General features: G+C 51.5%; 1 protein-coding gene across 4 annotated transcripts in view; it reads left to right on the top strand.

The window, feature by feature from the left end:
* Positions 1 to 18,416, top strand: part of Snx29 (sorting nexin 29) — a 375,232-nt gene that overhangs the window by 86,192 nt on the left and 270,624 nt on the right. The window lies entirely within an intron of this gene.

Raw genomic sequence — 18,416 nt, 5'->3', positions numbered from 1 at the left:
GAGGGTGACCGAGGAGGGAAAGTTTAGCCGTGGGGTGGGGGCTAGAGAAGTCGTGGCAGAGGGGATGCTGGGCAAGGCCACTGAGGACCCTCTGAGCTGCCTCTCTGTGCTCTGCCATTAGGCCCTGGTATTGTCATCCTCAGGAAGCATCTGGGGAGGTGATAGTATACTGCCAAGGACGCCGTCTGACCCTGACACTGACACACTTCTAACAGCAATCCCTCTAGAGCTCTCGGAGGCGACACGCCTGTCATGCCACCACAGAGCTCGTGGCCAGGGAGCTGGGACTCACAGCCCAGCCTTGACCCCCGGAGGGTGTGTTTTAGACTTGCCCAAGACCCTGTCCCAGGCCTGCCCTGGGTCATTTCTTAAGTCTGTTTCAGGGCAACTGCCTGCTTTTGGCTGGGGTCTCCACCCTGGCCAAACTTTCCCTTGCCCGTGGCTGCTGATCAGGGCCGAATGAGCTCCCAAGGTCAGTGTCTCTGCTACGTTCTTGGCTCTTTTTAATCAGAACATGATATATTTTTTTTCCTTTTTGGAATTTTAGCATTTTAGTGGATGTCTGTTGCACTCCTGATGACCTTATTAACAACTCGGAATGTTCCAGACTGAGGAAAGGGCTGTCACTAGCTCCATGCTAGGCTCCCTCTTGGTCTTGAGAGTTCTAGTTGGCTGCCCCAGGGCTGCGCCATGCAGCGGCTTAGGTGACCACGTGATGCGGTTCAGAGGCATTCAAAAACAATCTCGCTTGGGCGAGGCCCCAGTAGGACTTGTGTTTGAGCGTCAACTGTGTTTGACACGTGCCCTCAGAACAGCTGGGACAGTGGGAGTCAGACCTGCGAGTGGGCAGCGGGCAGTTTCAGCTTTTACGTGAGTGACAGGGTCCAACTGGGATTAGGTAGAGTGAGGCAAGTGGACCCATGTGCCTCACCCTGGAAGTAAAGGTCACTCTGGCCAGTGGAGAGTTGACTGTGAGTGGCCTGGGGACAGCAGGAAGAACAGCTGGGAGGTGTCTCTCATTCTACTTGGAGGAGGACCAGGGACCTTTGGAGGAGGATCTGAGGGGCTTTTTGCAAATTAAAATTTTCTCTGCCATCCATGCCCTTGGCTGAACCCCTCCTCGGCTGCCTCTGCTCAGTTCTAGGACAGTTCCTCCAGTTGCAGAGCATGCTTCTCAGTCTTCAGCTGTCACTTCTACTCCCATTTCTTGAGTTGGCACATTGTAGAAATGACCAGTTTCCTGCTGCAGTGGCTGGGGTCCACTTCTGTCCCTGAGCCTCCTGGACTGGAGGAAGTGACCCACTTTTCCTCATGTAAATCCAGGGGTCCTTATGTACCTCGTGCCCCTTTTGTGCCCTATAGAACCTCTCTATTTGTTCCTCCTAAGAAACACCTAATTTTAATCACTTTATATTGGAGGTTCCCATTTTGGTCACAGATGTCCCTTGGTGATAATGAAACTGTTTTCTTAGTGTACCTTGTTCCCATTTATCATCTCTGGTGCTTTCATGATTCATTCATTCTCAGAGCCCTAACTGTGTGATTAGAACCCTTTTAGAATTTGCTGGCAAAAATAATGAAAATTACTTGAGAGATTTATCTACACTTACTTTGGTTTCCTAGAATTGGAAATGCACATCTAAGTCTCCAATTCCAGACAAAGTAACAAAAAGAAGAAAAATGTCAGTTCACTTCCTTGCAACTGTGGCTACTGCTTGTTCCAAAACCATCTGCCAGGGCTGTGCCTGGTTGAAAATCTGGTGTGCTGTTTGTGGGAGCTTAGCTGTGGGAGAATCCCCAAGGACCACCGGGCAGAGATGACCTGGGCTGGAGTTCTTTGAGGCCAATGTGTTCCAAGGATATCTTGTCCCTTTTTGTTTGCCAAGTTGCCCAACCATTTGGCTTCTTCCTCTAGCATTACTCCAGGTTAGTTTTGGATTGGTCTCTTGTTCTCATGTACAGTACTTAAAGTATTCTTTTTTTTCCAAATTTTTTTTTATCAGTGGACCTTTGTTTATATGCGGTGCTGAAAATGGAACCCAGTGCCTCACACATGCTAGGCAAGTGCTGAACCACTGAGCCACAACCCCAGCCCCGATGAAGGTTTTTGTTTGTTTTGGTTCAGGGGATTGAACTTGGGGGCACTGAGCCACATCCCCAGTCCTATTTTCTATTTTATATAGAGATGGGGTCTCAATGACCCCATTGCTTAGTGTCTGGCTGTTGCTGAGGCTGGCTTGAACCTGCGATCCTCCTGTCTTAGCCTCCCAAGCCGCCAGGATTACAGGCATGCGCCACCAGGCCCAGCTTAGAAGTATTCTTCATAGCATGTGAAGTAGCTCATGCACTGATCTCTGTCAATACTGTAAACCTGTCGTTATATTTTTCCATGCTGATCCTTTGTTACGAATCTTGATTGCCATATATCATATTCAGAGCATTCTTTGCTTTCCAGAGAGAGATCCCCCAAACTCCAATGGTACCAAGGAAAAGGAACTGCAAAGAAGGCCAGTCTTGCCTTCTGCCACATTCAAATGTGTGCTGGGAATGTTGGCGGCGGCGCCTCTGCAGGTGTGTGGAGTTGGCTCTGAGCGCAGCTCTGCTTGCGTTTCTTCACGGCTGCTTTTCCGGGTTTGCCACTCCTCCTCCACGCAGGAAGCAGAGCGAAGAGCTTCGAGGCAGCCAGCCTCAGTCTCAGAGTGTGAGACGACACAGTGAGCAGTGCTCTTCCTAGTGAAGGTCACAGTTACCCAAACATGAAGCCAGATTCCACTCACAATCTGATTTTTAGAGTGCATTTTGGGAACAGTATCCATGCACAAATCCTATTAAAGTTTGGCTGTTTAGTCTAGATCAGTATTTTTTTTTTTTCTCTTCTAAGTAGCAGTAGCAGATGTCTTCAGATGATGCACTAATGATGAAAGTGAAGAAATGGAGACAGTGCTATCCATGTTTCTGGGGCAGCTCCTCTCCCTGCCTCCCAGAAGCTTTTAGGCCCATCAGTATGGCCTGTCATACTTATGAGCCACATTCCTTGAAGTGGGGAGATTACCCTGGAGATGAGTTTTGTTTTTGTGTCAATATTAAGTTCAGGTGATTGAGCTGCAAAGTCAGGGGAGGGACCTACCCTCACTGCCTGGTGGGCTCAGCGGTGGCCTCCTGTCTGCCCCTGCAGGAGGAGATGAATAGTGACCTATCACTTGTCCTATGTCATCCATCTTCTCCAAACCTTGGCTTCTCTGGAGGGACAGAGGAATGCCTCCCTCTAAATGGAGGTATGAGGGTTGGATTCAGAAGCAGTCTTGAATCTGAGATGCTTTTACTGGGGACACAAGGTGATTGGCTTCTGTAAATTTCATTTGCCCATCCCTGGCCTGTGTGTGCCCAGAGGTGGGGCTGAGGAGTCCCCTTCCTGATGCCTTGGTTGCTTTTCCAGGAACCATCTGTGGTGGCACATTAGGTAAGGGGAGGCTGAGACTCAGGCTGCTGAGGCCAAGATGCCTCCCCCACCAAGTTACATTGGCTTCAGTGAGAGAGGTCTTCAGTTTGGGGCACATTCCTTTATCTGGCTGCTGTGTCCTTTCTTTCTCCTTCCTCCCACCCTCTGTCCTGAGCCCAGGCTGCACACTTTCTGGGCAAGCACTCTGCCACTGAGCGCATCCCCAGCCCGGTGTGGTCGTTTCTTGAATGTTGCCATCATGGTCACATGTCTGCCAGAGGGAGTCATGGCCATTTCTTTTAAGGGCAAAATCCTAAGGTGAGGCATCACTTTCCTCTTGCCTCACCTTGGCTGGAATTTCTTATGCGGCCACTGTAGTTGCAGAGCTGCTGGAGAAGATGGAGCTGTTTATTCTGAGTGGTTGTGTGGGGAGGTTCTGCTCCTCTAGATGAAGAGGGAGACGGCATGCGGGACACCTAGCACCTGCTTCAGGACAACTCGTACCACTCAGTTCCACACGGCTCTTCCTTTTAAATGCATGTGTCTTTTTAAAATTGTTAAACTTCCGAAAAAATTGCAGCCTCATAAGGGGCTCCAAAAAAGAGTCCAGAGTTTCCCTGTACGTTGTCCACCCTTCTCAAAGGATAGCGTCTGCAGAACCATGGCTGTGCCCAGACCAGGCATCTGGACCACCTGGCTGTCACCAGGCTTCAGGTGAGCTGGTGTGTGCACTGCTGTCTTATCAGTCAGATCCATGTGACCCTCACCATAAGTAGCACTTGGGAAGAGTCCTTCAGAGGTGCCTTTCTCTGGGATCGAGCCCAGGACAGGGCACGAGCAGCCAGCCATTGCCCCTGTCACAGCCTCTTGGCCTGCCTTTCCTTGCCCTTCAAACAAAACACAAATGCCTCTTCGCTCTCTGGCATCTGGGCTGTTGCTTCTGTCTACTGGCTTCAAGATGGCCTTCTATGGGGGGGTTTGTTTGAGCTGTGAAGTATCAAACTTTTTTTTTAATTGGCCAACTTTTTACAATTGGGAATTTCTATTTTAAAAAACCATTTGACTTCAGTGGAAAAAGCAGAACATCTTAACCACGCCTCACTGCCAGCACAGCTCCTGGTCCCAGGCAGCTGGCCCCGCCCACTAAGTGCTCTGGGCCTGGTGGGCCTCTTCTAATTTTGAGGGACCCTTAATTCATCCTTTGAGCCTTTGTGAGCATTTTCTCCTAAGGAATCATTTCTTTTCAAAAAAATTCATGTAATTGCATTTTTTTCCTCTTTTTTTTTTTGTTTTTGGTAATGGGGGTGGAATACAGGGCCTCACATCTCACACGTGCTAGGCAAATGTCACTATTGGGCTACATCCTCAGCCCCTTCTATATTTCTTTTGAGACGAGGTCTTCCAATTTGCCGTCCTCCTGCCTCAGCCTCGTGAGTAGCTGGGATTACAGGTACATGCCACTGCACCTGGCCAGGAAGCATTTCTTGACTCTTCTGACCCTGCACATGTTTGATAACATCACCTGTACTCTCAGCTGTCACTGCCCCTACTTGCTCTACCTATTGGCCCTCACTGCAAAGTCTGCAAGCTCTTTGAGGGCAGGGATTGTCTCTTCTCCACAGCTCCCCCGTGCACAGTTGTTCTCTGGGGTGATGTTCCCATTGCAAGTTGAAAATATCACAATTTAATCATTCAATACACCCAACCTATCAAATGTCGTCGCTTAGTGGCATAGCACATGCTAGCTTACTAGTTGTTTTTCTTTGTGGTTGCTAGGCGGGCTGGGAACTGCTGCTGCCACCCTGAATTGCCAGAGAGTATCAGGCCTTGTAATACTAGCCCAGGAAAAGGGTCCAAATTCAAACTCTGAAATACTGTTTCTATTAACTGTGTTGCTTTGATACCATGTTCAGTCAGGGACTAGGTGTCTTGTCAGCATCTGGTTACTGCCTGCACCCTGGTAATTGCCAATCAGGTGAACAGAGGAGGATTGGAGTGATGGTCAGGGGACTGGTAGCACTGACATGTTTCCTGCCACCCCTTCCTCCACCCCCCCCACCCCCCCACCCCCCCCACCAGCCCCTCCAATGCCTGGCCACTGCTGGAGTTTGAACTTGACCTTCCCCAGGATACTCTGTAGGGTGGTGTCTTTTATCCACTTGGATGAATTCCTGAGAATAAAGAAACTGTCTTGGAGGGCTGAGTGAGCTTGTTTTAAGTGGTAGTGTTAGATACTGATGCAGCAATAAAATGAATTCAGCTATGAACTTTTTTTTTTAAGGCCAAAGATTGATTGACAGCTCTGGAATGAGACTTAGAAATGTATTAGGAATTGCTAGAAAAACAGGGAAAAGGGAAAGGTCAGTGCTGAACCACAGAGATTTTTCCATTGATATGTCAATTGCTGTTCTCTGTCCCATAGAGGATCATTATGCCGTAACAGCTGAGAGCACATCTGCCTGGCATGCAAAGGCCGGGCTCCTCTTGGATAAACCTGAGGGTGGGAGGGGCCTCTTGGTGGCAGAGGAGGTGGAAGTGAGCCTTACCTGGCACTCTTTGACAAGTGAGGGAGGGGTTGGGCTGAGGTTGGAGGCTTGCTTTTGGGGTCAGGATGCCAGGCCCAGTGTCCCTCCTATGGGACATCCCCTGCCAGGCTGTGGGGAGACTTGGTAAGTGACTTCCATTAGAAAAGGGTGACTGAGCTGGACTTCACCACGGGAGCCCAAGGCAGCAGGTTCAGTGGAAGGACCATTGGCATCTGGACACTAGTTCTGCACTAGACACTAACCATTTGGGTCTCAGAAGAGTGTTGCCCCTTTCTTGAGGGGTGAGTTGTCTGAGCACAGTGCTGACAGGAGCTTCCCCAACCTGTAGCTCACTAATGCCCACAGCAGCTCAGTGAGTCAGGTGACCATATTCCTATGCCCAGATGCCACAGCTGGGAACCAGGGAGGATCACTCTGATAAGAGTCATACGTCTGGTAACTGCAGGAGCAAGATTTGAACCCCACTGCACTGCTTTGTCCATGCCAGGCTGCTTCTGTGCCCTAGCAGCCGCTTCACTTCTGCCTTAGTTCTTTCACCTGAGTGGGTCCTTCATGTGTGTGTGCATCCAGAGCCACTGCCACCTGGCGCAAGGGGGCACGTGGCCAGAAGGGAGGCCGACTCGTGATCCACTGAGAGGCCCAGGCTCTAGGACATTACTGAGGGAGGGCCTGAAGGTCAGCTGCTTTCCCCGTCTCTCATGTTGGAGGGGAATGATTCCACCCGCTGCCTTCTTCACCCAGCAGAGTGAACGTGGGGTTTGTGGGTCCTTGGAAGGGACACATAGGGTGCGCTCCAGAAGCTGGAAGTGGCATCCCTATTGACATGGAAAGAAGTATTGGAGCTGCAGTTTGCAGATCTAAAACGGCAATGGCTTTGGAGGGCTCCTCCTGGGGACATCCTCCACCCCCTGCTAGGCTCTTCAGGCAGGCTGGATCTGGCAGTACTGCTCGTGTACTTCTGCTTGGTGGGCTTCCCTGCTCATGGGGCCAGGCAGCCGTTCCTCCCCTGTGTGTGGCTTCTTGGCTGCACTGTGTATCAGTCTGGTTAAAGAATAGTTTTCTAGCTGTAAAGGTTGGAACTTGGAACAGAGTCTTTGCTTCTCTGCAGATGAGTGGGTTGCACACAGACAGTCCAGATTGTAATCTCTGATAGACTCAGAAGCCGCTGCCAAGTCCAGTGGTGAGGAGCGCAGGTTAGAGCCTGGCTGCTGGAGGTCCCTGGCTTCCAGGGCGCGAGGGGCTGGGCTCCCTGGCAAGGCAGAGGCCAGGCTTGCACGGACACATGGCCCAAGCTGGCTACTGTTACTTCACACAAGGTGCTAGTGTCCAGTGCCAGCTTCCAGGCTCAAGGTCAGTTGCATCAGCCAACTTTCTGACTGCTGACTTGTGGCCAGACGAAATAAACCCGTCACTAACAGGAAATGCTCTTCCTATAGAACCTGAGGGCTTAATATACTGGAGCATTTACAAGGATGGCTTGAGGCAGCGACATGGTGGCTCCTCTGGGCAGATGACTCCATGCGCATGTGCCCCTGCCATCCACCTCCCAGCAGGCAGTGCCTTCCCTCCTCGGCACCACTGTGGCCTATTTCTGTACTGAAAGGCAAATCCAGGGTCCTGCAATAGCCTGTCCAGTCTGCCTGATGCGTCCCCTGTCCTCTTCCTTCCACATCTCTGTGCCTCTCCCTTTCCAGCCATTTTGGCCTCCAGGACCGCGTACTGGCTGCCAAAGGTGGAGGGTGCCCAGAGATGGGAGAAAGGCAGACAAATCCAGGGTGACAGTGCGATGATGAACAATTTATGGAAAGAAGTATGTTTTGGGCAACAGCGAGAGAGGAGGATCCCCGTGCCCGAGTTAAGAGAAAGGGACTTATATGCAAACTAGACAACGATGGGTACCTTTCAAGTGTCACATAATAACAGTCTGGGCATCAGTGTGTGGCACATCAGTGACCCTCTGGAGGACTTCATTGATCCTGTAGTGTTTGGGACACAGGCAAGGTGGTTTCGACCTACATGGTGTGGGCAGGTCTGCCTGGACACCCTCTCCCCACCCCCGGCCCAACACACACACACACACACATATATTCTCTCACAGAATAGTCACAGTGTCACTGTGACTGATCAGTTCAGCCTGGGGTTTGTAGCTAAACACACAATACAGAGTGCTGGGGAAATGGGGCTGCTGCCTCCTCAGGGTGTCGTGCAGCTGCCTGGCTTCCTCCACGGTGGAGAACTGGGTGGAGAGGAGCCATTCTTTGCTTTCCCTCTGGGGATGAGGTCACAGGCACTGAGTGGAAGCAGAGGACCTTTCTTTCCATGTCTTGGGAACAGAGATTGAGCATGAAAGAATCGTCCTCTTGGGGTGCGTCTTGTATTGGGTGCAAAATCCCATGCCGAGTCGGTGGTGGGGGGAGGTATGTGTGGCTGCATCTGCTGTGGGGGGGGCCATGCTCAGCCTCCTCTCTGGCAGCGCCTACATCCCTCACCTCCTGGTGGGGAGGGGGAGCCCACGTTAGGTTGCAAGCAGGAAGGCTTTCCTGGAGAGCAGTGCTGTGTCCTTCATGGGGTCCTGGCTGCACAGAGGGGAGGTGGCTGTGAGCCACACTTCCTCTGGAGGACTTGGTTTGGGGTGATTCTGCCTCAGGGTGGGAAGTTTGTGGGAGTGAGGAAGGGAATGGTCCTCTTACCCCTAGGTGCCAGGTTCTTTCTGCTCACTAACCCTCCTAGTAGCAGCCTTTGAGGTCAATGTTGATGTCTTCATTTTATAAACAAGTAAATATATTCAGAGAGGTTAAATCACTTGCCCAAGGTGAAGGTCAAACAGCCAGCGATAAACAGCTAGGAGTTTCAAACCTCAGCTCCCTTCACCACCAACCTGGAGTTCTTTTGGCTGTGCTGTGCTGCCTCTCAGGGAAATGCAGAGACTATTGAGGACCTACTATGTGTGAGACTGTCATGCTCTATCAAGTGGTCTGTCGCATGGAGTCCTCGAGGCCAACCCATGACATAGGAGGTCCCATTTTAATAGATGAGGACTCCAGGGTTGGAGTAACAAGTTTCTTGGTTCTGGGTAGTGTGGCTGGGATTCGTGCTCTGTGGGTGTGATCCCCAAGAGGGCTTCAGAGAGAGTCACGTCATTGTAAGAGATGTGCTATGTCAAGGTGGCCAGTTAGGTGGAGTGCCATTACCTTCAGTTGAAAGCATTCCTAAGAATGACCTAAGCAGGTGTTGATTTTTCTTAGCAGGAAGTATCAGGCAAGTGGTTGCTGGTGGGCCCCATGGTCCAGCGCCCAGCAGTCTGCAGCTCCCTTCACCCTACCTTCTTTGGTGTGGGCGTCCATCCTAATGCTTGCTGCCCCGTTTGCTGCTCTGCCAGGTGCTGCCCATTTTCAAGCAGAAAGCAAGGGAGAAGGGATGGCATCTGTTCGTTCTTACATTAAGAAATAAGAGTCTTCTCACAAGTTCACCTCTGAGGCAGAACTTTAGGTCCCCAGCTGCTTCTAGCTGCAAGGAGGACTGGGAAGGCCAGTGTGAGCTTTCCAGCCTCAAAAGTAGAAAGCAGGGAAGGAGAGCAGGTGGGACCTGGGCTCTGGCCACCAGGAGCTGTGGAGTTCGCCTCATTGTGATGCAGAGGTGTTTTGGCTGGCTTTTTCTGTAGCTGCGACCAAAAGATTTGAACAACTTTATAGGAGGAAAAGGTTATTTTGGCTCATGATTTCAGAGGTCTCAGCCAATAGGTGTCTGATTCCATTAGCTTTGTGCCCGAGATGAAGCAGCACACGTGGCAGAAGGGCATGAGGAGGAAAGAAGCTCAGAACATGGCCCCAGGAAGCAGAGAGCCAGCTCCACACACCCAGGATAGAATATAAAACCCCAGTGACCCACCTCCTTCAGCCACGTTCTCCTGCCTATAGTTACCACCTAGTTAATCCATATTAGCAGATTAATCCATTGATCAAATCACAGCTTTCATAATCTAATCATTCACCTCTGTACATTCTAGCACATGAGCTTTTTAGAGACCACATGTCCAAACCATAATTGGAGGTCCTTGAGATTGAACTGTGCAGGCAGTCGCTGGCTGGGGTGCTGTGGAGTAGTTCCAGACAGTTCAGGACAGCCTGAGTGAGGTCCTCGCAAGGCTGCTGGAGTGAAGCTGGACCCCAGGAGTGGTAGGAATTAAGATTTGGTGACAAGCCCCTGCTGCCTGTGTCTCTGAACATCTGTGCTGGGTGTACAGGGCTGCATTCCGCAGTCTCTCCCCTACCCCCTGCTGCCTTGAAGCCTCTTGATCAGAACAAGGGTGAAGACAGAAGGTTCTTGGTGAACAATTGTTGGTTGTGAAGGACAAGGCAGCCTCTAGGCATCTCCAGTGTTCCCTCTTGGTGGCTGCTGAAGTTGTGATCAGGTACTGATTTGGTCCTATCCATGTATGCTCCTTAAGGTCCTGCTGCCAGGCAGTGTACCAGGATGGACAGGCAGGATACTGAGGAGCAGTCGGCTTGATTGTGAGCAGGAGAGGCTGCAAAGAGTCCCCAGCTGCCCCTGGGGAGAGGTGTTGTCTTCATCTGATGGAGTCGGGCTTCTGGAGGGGAGCCTGTGAGAGCTGGTCTTCAATGCTTTGAATATTTGTTTATCTCACAAATCTACATGTTGGACCCTAATTCCCATTGTGATAGTGTAAAGTGGGGGGGGCACTAGAGGGGTGGTTGTGTCATGAGGACTCTGCCATCATGAATGGTATCCTATGGGACCCCAGAGGGTAGCCAGCCCCTTTGGCCAGCTGAGGGCACAGCCATAAGGCCCTGTTGATGAGGATAAGGGCCCTGAGCAGACCCCAGAGGGGCCAGCACCTTGATCTTGGACTTGCAGCCCCTGTGACTATAAGAAATTGCTGTTTCTGAGCCATCCAGTTTACAGTCTTGTTACAGCAGCCTGAATGGACCAAGAGAAGGGGGAAGTAGGGGAGAGAGGGTGTAAACTCCGGAGTGTTCAGCCTCCAGTCAGTCCCTGCTGCAGCTTGGCCGCGCCCCAGGATCTGCGCCCCAGGATCTGCTGAGCCTAGGAACCGGTGCCTGCTGGGGTGGGGAGGGGCAGCTGCATGAAGCTCCCATCTCCCTCCCTCCAGATGAAGGGCATCCCTTTGATGTCACATGGTGTTGGAGATGGCCTTTGCTCCTGTCACCAGGGCACTGGGGTGATGTTGTGGGTGGCATTTGGTGGTAGAGATGGGAAATATGCTGCTCCTGGGCCATGTAGTGGCCTGAGCTCAGGGCGGGATCCAGGTGGCTTCCATTGGAAGCATCCAGGTGGCTTCCATTGGCAGCCTTGCTCTGGTCATCTGTCATTCCATGTCTGTGGGCCCCATTTGCCTTGACTCTAAGACTAGGGGCATTCTATGCTTCCCTCTGCCCAGGACTGAGGAAGAGGATCAAGGGGTGACATCACCATAGCATCCTTCCTTTTATAGAGTACTTCTTTTTTCCATCAAGTTGCCTCTAACTTTGGATGCACACAGTAGGTGCCTTCATCCCTATGTCAAGGCAGGAAACTGGGCCTGAGAGAAGGCAAGTGGCACTCCTGTGGCTGCCTGGGAAGTGCCACAGCACAGTGGGGACTGGCACCTTTGGCTGTGGTGCTTGTGTACCAGAGTCGAGGTGTGGAGCAGGTAGTCGGGTGACACCTACCTTCGGTACCTATGCACTTCAAATTAATTGCAGATGACATGTGAGTCTGCTTGAGAATTGCCAGGACCTGCGATGCCGTAGCCTGAGGCTAGAGGAAGCTGCACAGCTCTGTGTCCTAATTATTTGAGTATTTCACATGCAGTTAGGCTTCCTCGCCATCAGTTACCCCCTCCCGCCATGTGTGAGGCCAATCAGACCAGATGCTGCTGTTGCAGCCCTTGGGCTGCGGCTGGCCTGCAGCTTTAGATGGGTTGGGCCATGGCCAGCAGCAGACGGGAGCAGAGGCAGGGAGGCCTGAAGAACCACATCTGCCTGCGGGAGCCGAGATGAGAAAGGCCCACCTGCTCCTCCCGGGGTGGTGCAGTGTCAGCTAGGAGGCTTCCAGAGGGTTAGCGCTCCAACCTCCTCATGTTACAGCTGAGCATCTGAGGTGCAAAAGTGGGTACAAAATGCCCAAAGCACCTTGCCAGTTGGTGGCTGTCCCCTGAGTCCCTGTGTGTTGCATTTCCTGACATTGCGCATCTTTGCTGGGGAGGCTGTTCTCGTCCTCCCTGTCTCCCACCTTGATGGCCCCGTCAACTCCAGTGCCAGCTTAGTGTGGCTTCCAAGTCGTGGCGTGTGAGATAGGATGGATTTGACTGTAGGTGACAGAAGCCAGGTAAACTAGGGCAGTGATACTGCTCCCCTGGCTCTAGCACCCAAGGTGCAGCGGTATTCAGGCCCCTCCTAGGGGCTCCACCTGAGGAGCAATGCTGAGAAGCTGGTGAAAACGTCCTGTGGCCAAGGTGACTCTGTCCCGCACCTGTCAAGGCTTTGTTTCTCCATTGGAAACTTGAATGTTGGTCTGTACTGAGCCTCTGGGGAGCCTTGGCCCCTTCTTTGAGGTCGCACTGTGGTGTTGGACGCACTTCCATGTGGGTATGGTGGTGGGTTCCAGTGTCGAGTGCCCTGTGTTCCAGTCTTGATTCTGTGTCAGGATTCCTTTGCAGCCTTGGGCAAATCACTTCCTGTGTCCCAGTTTCCTTATAAAACGGGTTTATCCTGCTTTACGGGGTAGCTTGGAGGGTTTAGAGGTGATTTCTTCTTGGGTTCTCCCAGTGTGGCATATGGCCTGCAAGCAGTTAGTGGGAAAGTCACCTGACTCCTTTGGTGTTTCCATCTGTAAATGGACAGCAACACCTTCCATTCCATGAGGTAAGGAACTTGCTGGTTCCTCAGTATTGGTCCAGACTCGCCCTTGAAGGTCGCTGTGGATGGCAGTTGCCCTGCGTGGGAGGCAGCTGGAAGCCAAGCCCCCACCCATGTGTCTCTTTTCCTTGGAGGCATGTTTACTAGTTGCATGAGACCTCTGCCTGTGCTAGGCGCTCTGTGGCCCTTGGCTGCCTGTCCAAGGTGGATGCTCCATTGCTCATGAGACCAGGCATATCCGAGTCCAGGCTGGAAGTTAGTGGGGCTGTGTGAATGTCTGACAAAATGCCTGAGAGATGGCTTCAAAGGAAGAAACAGTTGTTGTGGCTCATGGTTTCTGAGTTTGAATCCATGGTCGCATGGCCCTGTTGCCTTTGGGCCTTTGAGGTGGCACATCCTGGTGGAAAGCGTGGTGGAGACGATGCACCTCATGGCAGCCAGGAAGTGAAGAGAGGGAGAAGGGAACCGGCATCCCAGTGTCCCCTTCAAGGGCACAACCCCAGTGACCTGCCGCCTTTGCACTGGGCCTCCTCAAACTTGCATCACTTTCCAACAGCACTTTAGCTGGGGACTGGTCCTCAACACATGAGGCGCCAGGGGACATTTAGAATCCAACCATAACAGGGCATGTGTTCCAATCACACAAACATATGTCAACATCAGATTTTTCCCAGAGAAAGCGTTGTGATTGCCCAGGACCAAGGACAGAGGCCTCCCCCATCTGGCTGTCCATCACAAAGTGTGAAGGACTCAGACCCAGATTTCTGCTCATGTCCTATCTTCTAGACACGTGACCCTGACCATCAATTATTTAATCTTTGAGCCTCGTTAGCTCATCTGCAAGAAGTGGTAGAAGCCTGTGTCCCTGGGCATGGCTGGGAGGACTGGTTGAGGGGATGCTGGTGAAGGTTTTGGGCAGGAGCTGGCCTGCAGGAGGCACCGTTGAGCGGTAGCCGCAGCTACCACTGCTGAGTGCGTTGCAGCTCAGGCTCCCTTGCACCAGTGCTTCCCAACCTGGCTGCGCATCTGACTCCTCCACAGAGCTTTAGACAAAAACACCGCTGTCTGGTCCCACCCTGGAGATGTGAGTGAACTGGCCCACAGTACAGTCAGAGCATCTGGGGACATTCCCTGCGGGGTTCTGAGATGCAGCCCACTAGCTTGAAAAGCCACCACCCTGTCAGTGTGTTTTGTCATCTGCTCTGTCCTCATATGGCTGAGGCCAGCTCCTACCACCTTGTGTCCTCCACCCTACGGCTCATCTGAGCCAAGACTCTGGAGAGGGAGTTCTTGGGGGAGAGGGCTCTCCTCCTCCCAGGAGTGAGGCTGGGAAGGCTGGCTGCTTCCTTATGGCCTTTCTCTGCTCACACCTGGGATCCACCTGCCTCAGCAGAGCTGGAGCTCCATGGAAGAGATGCACCAGGCAGATGCGGTGAGCGGAGTGCCCTTCTCCCTTGATGAAGGTGGCACCTGAGTGTCTGGGGTGCTGACAAGATGGGTAGCCCCAGTGAGGTCGTTTCTTAGGGAGGATCTGCTTTCAATTTATTTCTCCAAACTTGTGAAACAGCGCGGTGCTAGAGACCTGCAAGGGGTTTCTGAACGAGCGGGCAGGGCGCTGTGCTGCCAGCCTGGCTTCCCTCCTGCTTCAGGTGCCAGGGGAGGAGGTGGCTGCCTTGGCTTACCCAACAGTTACAGATCCACGTGGCGCAGGAGCCAGGCCAGTAGAAACCCAGTGGGGGAGCACATGCTCTGTCTACAGAAGGTGAGGCTAGTGTCCGCTGCTGTGAAGACAGCACAGGCCTGCCCCATGTGTCTAACTTGATTGTGTGTATGTGTGGGGATCACACTACAGGGCAGTGGGTGAGTCTGTTGTAAGATGTAGCTACCAGGGATTTGTAGGACCATCTTGTCGTGGGGCCTGCGGATATAGTTCTGCAGCACTGGACGTTTACCTGATGCCACCTGACTGGCACCGTCCTCTGTCGCCCTAGTCAGCTGCTCTTCTGGTGCCAGCTGTGCATCTCTCTGCACCCCGCACCGAGGTGGCGGAGGAGCCTGCTCTTGTGATCGGCATGTCCCCTGCAGCCGTATTCCCCTGGGGAGCAGCTGTCTTCTCCTTCCCTTGCCACCCCGTGCCGCTCTCCATCAGTGGCTTGTCTGCTAGATCTGTCGCAACTTCTTAAACAACATTTGAGGTGAAGGTGGTGAAGTCAGAATTGGCTGTGTTGACTCTTGGGACATGGATGTCCACTGTATGCATTTTGGGACATTTCTTAGGTGAGAGTAGTGTCTCCTCGCTATGGGAAATAGTTTAGCAGAGCCTCAAAAAATCAAATAGACTTACCACGCGACCCAGCAAAACGACCCCTCAGTATGGATAAGTGAATTGAAAATAGAGACTCAAGTGTGTGCACAGGAGTGTTGACTGCAGTGCTTGTGGTGGCCCAGGTGTCCATTGGTGGGTGGACAGATGCACAGATGGTGTCTGCATAGGACGGATATTATGTAGCCATAAAAAGGAAGGCAGTACCAGTAGATGCTTCAACACGGATGACCTGTGAAAGCACGTGAAGTGAGGGAAGCCAGGCACAGAAGGCGCGTGTCGCATGACCTGTTGGTGTGGAATGTTGGGACAGGTGAGCCTGCAGAGGCAGAGAGCAGGTGGTGGTCGTGAGGAGGCGGGTGGCGAGAACTGCTCGAGGAGTCGGGCTTTGGTTTTAGAGTGGGAAGGTTTTGGATCTAGAAGTCAAGGTTATGCAACATCATGAGCATACTAAAGGCTGCTGAATTTCACGTTGTCTTTTGAATTTCACTTTAAAATGGTTGGTTTCGTGTGAATTTCACCTCAATGCATTATTTTTAAAAAATCTAATTTGGAGAACCATCTTCTTTTTGCCCAAGTAGATCTTTTACTCTATTGCTTGAAACAACCCTTAAAACCTTGGTTTCAGTTTTTGCTGGATGCCTCTGTAGAGCTAAGCTGCTGTCTTTTTTTAAAAAAACTTTAGATAACAGCCTTCCTCTCAATGCCTTGTACTGAGCACATGTGGAAAGGTACAAAATATTAAGTCCTCCCAGCCCATTACTCTTAGCAATTGCCTGGATGCTGCTTTTCCCAGCCCTTTCTGAATGGGACAGAGTGGGAGTGCTGAGACCCTGTGTGGCCTTGGTTTTGTCCTTGAAGTTCCTGGGGAGATACCATCTCTACTTGCACTCCAGCTGGACTTGGCCTCTCCCAGTGCTACACTTTCAACTTTCTATTATAGGGCAGAAGCCTACTGTTTTTTTTTTTTTTTTTTTTTAAAAGGCTGGGTCTACCTACCTTATGTGCTGCGTGCCTTAATGTCAAGCATAGGAATGATCAGGAGCTCGAGCTTTGGGGCAGGTTTCAGAGTGGTGGTCCGCAGTGTGTCCTGTTGGGCCTGTGTGGTAACAGCCTTAGTTAAGAGCATTTCAATTTCAGGTTTGCCATGAAGCATGGGTTGTGCCCTCGTGACACATTAGAACTGGGGAAGCTTGGGCTGTATCCTAAGCGACAGTGGACCTCAAGCAGGGGCTGCTGCCCTAGCTAGGTGCCTCCTCTGCCTTCTCTCTGCTCCCACATCCCTCTGTGGACTTCATGCCTTCAATGTTGCCGTGTGGCCCAATCAACATTCACCCCCCCCCCTTTTGTACTGGGGATTGAACCCAGAGGCCCTCTACCATGTAGCCACACCCCCAACCCTTTTTATTTTTTATTGAGACAGGACCTCGCTAAGTTGCTGAGGCTGGCCTTAAATTGGGAATCTCCTGTCTCGGTCTCCTGGCATGCCCCACCACACCTGGTCCATGTTTACTTTCAAGGTGCCTGCCATAAGGGTTTGTACTGAAAGTTACTTTATACAGAATCTCTGTGTGTGGGGGGGTGCTAGCAAGACTGAGAGAATTAATATTACAAAAAGGTTAGTAAGGATGAAGAAATTAGAAAGTGGTTTTCTCCCAGACCTTGTGATTTTCATGTATTTTCCCTTCTGTTCCCGTAGGTTTCTCAAAACTTCCCTTTCCAGATAATCAAGAAGAGATGAAAGTTTTAAAACTTTTATCGGATTGTAGGCTTTTCAAAGGAAGACGGGGAGGTGGGGAGAGCTCCTGGAATTTAGGTTGCTGGTTTGCTTCTTGAAGGGGCATGTCCCAGCCTGGGGGGAGACCAACGATGCAGGCTAGTACAGGTCGGGCTGGGCCTGCTAAGAGCCTGCCTGGAGGTGAGGGGGGTTCCTGACCCTGGTGCTTGCTGGCCTGGCCGTGTGACCTGGGGCAAAGTCACTTCTCTGGGCCCTTTCCTGCTTCACATTGTAGGTGTGGGTGTAGTGATACTTCTCGACTGTGTGTGTGTATTCCTGGGCCTACAGAAAGCTGCCTGTGAATGGGAGCTGCTGGCTCTGACCTCTGGGAAGGGGCTTGGGGGCATTTTTTTTTCTCCTTTCCTGTTTCATTATAAGAAATGGAAAAATAGAAGTCCTGGGTGGGTAGCAGGAAGGAGGAGGAATCGGAACGAAAAGCTAAAATAGGCCCGAGATTGATTTTAAAAGTTATATTTTGAAGCTCAATGTAGTTTATCCTTTCTCTTGGAGATAAAAGGAAAGGGAGTGGGTAGGCAGACAGATATAAAAGGCAGGATGTTAAGTTTGAAAAGCGATGATGTAGGTTAAGTCTATACCCATAGAAGCACAATTTTTATTTCTGTGCATGTGCCCTCGTGAGTCCTCTTTAAATATAACTGAGGATGGGCCCCCAGGGAGTGTGTTAGCTTGTTGAGGTCTTGGGAGGAAATGCTCTACACAGCCAGATAATTATCGCACGGGTCCATGTATGGGCGAGTGCGCATGCATGCGTCTCTAGGGCCAGGTGCACCGCACCTAGTCGTGGTGGTCACCTTCTCCCTTTTTAATTTTGAAAAGAGAGTTTCAAATTTGTTAGCCTCAGGACAGTATCCCCAAGACTGAAGCTGGGCCCCTCTCGTCCTCCTGTGGCAGCTTGGTCTCGGCACCTGCCGTGGGTGGGCCGGCCTTGTCTGGCTGTGTGGATAGGGTGCCTGGGATCAACGTGAGGAAGGAGGGGCTTGGTTTTGCAGGCTTATCCAGCTTCAGGTCATGGTAATGACATGTTGGAATTTGTCACCCTCTCCTTTCCCCACCATGTGAATCACATTCCAGAGACACATAACGGAAAAAGCTCAATTTGGGCCTGAATCCCTGTCAGTGGGGCAGGAAATTACAGCTGTGAACCCAGTGGTTAGTGTTCTCTAATGAGGCCTTGAACTTATTATTAAATGCAATTGACATTTCTGCCCAGCCCATTCCATGCTCAGTTCCTGGAGCTGAGGGGCAGGTTTTAGCAGTGGGAGACAGACATTTACTCCTTTATTAATTCACTTACTTACCTGACCTACAGATCTTGAGTGTGCATTGTGGCCAGATGCTGTACCCGGCACTGGGTCTCTGGCCTGCAGGGACTAGCAAGATGGGGGTGGGACTTCGGGGACAGGACTACATGTGCACAATTCTAGCCCATCAG

The sequence above is a fragment of the Ictidomys tridecemlineatus genome, chromosome 10, assembly GCF_052094955.1.
Source record: "Ictidomys tridecemlineatus isolate mIctTri1 chromosome 10, mIctTri1.hap1, whole genome shotgun sequence".
Taxonomy (NCBI): Eukaryota; Metazoa; Chordata; class Mammalia; order Rodentia; family Sciuridae; genus Ictidomys; species Ictidomys tridecemlineatus.
The sequence above is the reverse complement of the archived record's forward strand: the minus strand, read 5'-3'. Positions and strand labels throughout refer to the sequence as shown.